The sequence below is a fragment of the Frankliniella occidentalis genome, unplaced genomic scaffold, assembly GCF_000697945.3.
Source record: "Frankliniella occidentalis isolate FOCC.00 unplaced genomic scaffold, Focc_3.1 Scaffold229, whole genome shotgun sequence".
NCBI classification, from domain to species: Eukaryota; Metazoa; Arthropoda; class Insecta; order Thysanoptera; family Thripidae; genus Frankliniella; species Frankliniella occidentalis.
In genome coordinates this window covers 403,534-407,114 of record NW_026267355.1, presented here as the reverse complement: position 1 = coordinate 407,114, position 3,581 = coordinate 403,534, and the positions used below count along the sequence as shown (strand labels likewise).

Sequence of the window (3,581 nt, the reverse complement as noted above, 5' to 3'; positions counted from 1 at the left end):
GGGGGGTTTAGGAGATGGGGGGGAGGGGTCACTGCTGTCCGCGCGCCACGGCGCGGCGCCTCCTAGCTGCATAGGTGGTGGCCGGGCCCAGGCCGGGCCGGGCTTTTCCTTCTATTTTTAAAAGGCGCTGCGACACGTGCGTCGCGTCCGTACATTACTGCGCCAGACAACAATACGTGGCATCAGGCGCGCGCTGCCTGGCCGAGGCAGTAAGAGGAGCAGCTGTTTCAGGATCAAATCGGACATTTAATAAGGTTGAGAATAAGAACTTTGACGCCATTTTAAATTTTGCATTGCAAAAGTGTTCAGCAGTTTTGTTGACAGTACATCAATGTTAAAAAGCAGGTCGCCATCCATATTCGTCGCAGTGAAATGAAACCCGATTTGTTATTCAGTTCATGGAGTAGAAGTAGTGCAAACACGAAAGCGCAACAGAGATACAAGAGTGCAAAGCGAACACGCCGATAAAGAAAGTAGAGAGCAAAGAAGTGAAGGCTAGTAAGCAGAGGGGGAGTGGGAGGGGTAAGGAATGGGAGGGGGTAAAGACAAAAAAAAGAAGTAAAAAAGCAGTGAACACAAGGAAGTGCACCGGCGCGATAGCGCAGAGCAGTGGCCCTGAGTTATGCAGAGATGCGCCGCTGCGCAGCGCTCTAAATGGGAACGCCGATTCTTTGGTGCTGAAAATACGACGCGCCGTCAAAGTGAGTGAAACAAGCATGTGATGTGCGAAAGGCCTGCGCGCGAACATCATTAGGGACAAGGTGAGGGACAGGTCGAGGGGGTTGGAAAGGGGGGGGGGGAGATAATCACGGCGAAGCAAGACCCACACAGGCAATGGGAAAAAATATACAAAAACGGTTGTAAGAACGCTTGCAAATGTACTTTTTTACCATGAACAAAGTTGGAAAAACTAAGGCGAAAAATATAAGTTTTCATTGATACGACTTACTCAAAATCATGCAAATTCGTATCTAATCTGCCCGAAGCAGACCTACGGCATTAGCTCTTCAACTTCAATTAGCTTCACGGAATTTGTGGCGCAGCAGCGGATTAAAGTGACGCCCCTATATAAAAGATATGCAGGACACGTGAGCTGGATCTAAGGTAAACAGCCAACGCACTAGCGGAGCCTAGGCTGATAGCAGAGTCCTTCGCGAAGCGAGCCAGCGTGACACTGAGCGAACACAATCCTAGTCGTGCCTCATTTCACAATTTACAGATTGTGAAAGAAACCGGTACGCGAATTTTGGAAGGTGCGATAACAACTGCATTCTTTTTACTAGGAATAGAATACGTACGAAAAACACAGGAAGGTCGGTACTTAATGTGTTAGAAGCTATCTTCGTGGACTAGGCCTTTGGTATACGGTCAACGTGTTTGTCAGAGTAACTAACACACATGTCTCATGAGACCAGCTCTGTAGATCGCCGATTCAATTTCGACACGCTAGCACTGATCAACGGGCTGGAAGAAACCGGAGTGGCGAAGCGCGGCACCAAATGGAAAACGGGATCGGACTTTGCACCACTTTACCGAGAGAGCCGAAGACAAACAGATCACTTTTATTCTGACTACCTCCGACATCGACCTCCACGGAGGCGAGGATCAAATTATCGGTGCCAACCCGGTTCACGCCGTCACAACACTGCCCCCTCTCCCCCCTCACTACCAGCCGGGGCACGCAGACAACGGTCTGACAGTTGTCGCCGCTAGCTAGCACAAGAGGGGGAGGAATGCTTCCATTTTTATTTATTTTTTGGTCACACGTTGCTTTTTCATAACGGCACTTTTTTCCTTGTCCTCGCACGATTCATATAGCCCACGGAACACCCTGCTCGCGCGACATGCGTTAGTGGGCTTTTAATTCTTTAATTCCTGCATTCGCGACAAAGCACTCACTCCTGCCGGTGCAGTGCGCTTGACACTCTACTCGGCCTATTCCTGGGCAGGAAGTGGTGCACCGGGGCTGGTAGTTGAAGGGCCAAGACCGACCAGCCCGACCGCCCTAGTTTTGTGCGCGGGGAAAGGAAAAATGCAAAAGCCTGCGCGGCTTTGAACACCACCGGAGAACACGGCGTACTACACCAAATCTAGTACTAGAGAAGCGTAGAGAAGAGAGTGAGGCCAGGGCCTCGCCTCGCGCAAACGTTTCGATTTTCGGATAGAATATGAAAGAGCCATAACAGCAGTAAGAGATATTTTAAGGGGGAGCCAGTGAGTTTTGCAGACGCTTTGCCCAAAATGTTGCAAAAACGAAGCCCGCCAGCGAGGCGGGGTAGTCGCGCTGCAGCACAGCGGCGCGCGGCGCGTGGCCTACCCTGCCGCCGACGGGCGCCCGGACGGCGGTGCACAGAGGAGCGCGGCACGGCAGGTCCCTTTTCCCATTTCGACGTGTGTCGCGTCATGGTGCGTGTCCACGACAAGCGCCGTGCGTGCGTACGTGCGTGCGATTGTGTTTTGGAGCCGGAAGGGAGGACGCCTCGCACCTATCTACCCAGCCATCTAGTCAAAGGTGAGGTAATCAAGGGGAAATAGGCTCCGAAAAATTGTACACCCGAAGTCGAAGTTCATGAACTTCGGCCGAAGTTCAGCCGAAGTTCACTGAAGTTCGCTATGTAAAATTTGATCGGAGTTCACCAAAATCAACCCAAGTTCGCCGAAATCCTTCGAAGTTCACGGAGTTCACCGAAGTTCAAAATCAGACATTGAAGTTCCTCGAAGTTCAAAATTAAATTTCGAAGTTCCCCAAAGTTCAAAATAAATGTCGAAGTTCTCGGAAGTTCAAAATAAATCATAGAAGTTCACTGAAGTTCAAAATAAATAAGTACATTTTAAAGGCTGAACCTAGCGATTTTGAGTGCTTACTATAAGCGAGTCCCCAGCTTACTCAAAGCAGATATTTACGGGCCGAATTACAAAGATTACGGAGGGAAAATTTTGCTTTCATATCTCTTGATCAGGTCGAAGTTCGAGAACTTCACTCGAAGTTCCGCGAAGTTCACCGAAGTTCTCGAAGTTCACTAGAGTTCACTGAAGTTCACCGAAGTTCGTCGAAGTTCAAGAAAACGTACACCGAAGTTCAAGCCTATTTCCCCTTGGAGGTAATCATGCAGGGTGCACCGCCGCCTTCTCGCGACACGACCGGACACGACAATTACTGCCCTCAAGACGGACTGCTCCACCTCCACCCCGTCGCCTCTTCCTTCTTTCCTCATTCTTTTCCCTGCTCTCGTTTCTTCCCCTCTCGTTTTCAAAAGTGAAACCTTTCCCAACATGACAAGTTGCCGGCACTCCTGTCATAAATCTCTGTAAAGAAGATCTTCATATCACACAACACACACGTACACTGAAATACAATGGATTTACGCTTCGCTCTTGGACTCTACAAACAATAGTCATAACGATACGGCACATCCGGTTGGCTAATGACCACTGTATGACACCCATCGAGACCGGAAGTGACGACCACTGTCAATTTGTAACCAGTGCTACGGAGAGTATCCTCAAGGACCATATAAATAATACAGGACGCTTACCTATGTTTTCGAAGCCCTTCGTCATCCCCTTCGCCCCCCCCCCCT

At 49.7% G+C, this 3,581-nt stretch overlaps 1 protein-coding gene across 1 annotated transcript in view; it reads right to left on the bottom strand.

Annotated features, from left to right (window-relative positions):
- The window catches only part of LOC113212378 (tRNA dimethylallyltransferase), a gene marked incomplete in the record, with an annotated part of 168,624 nt that overhangs the window by 107,058 nt on the left and 57,985 nt on the right, over nt 1–3,581 (bottom strand).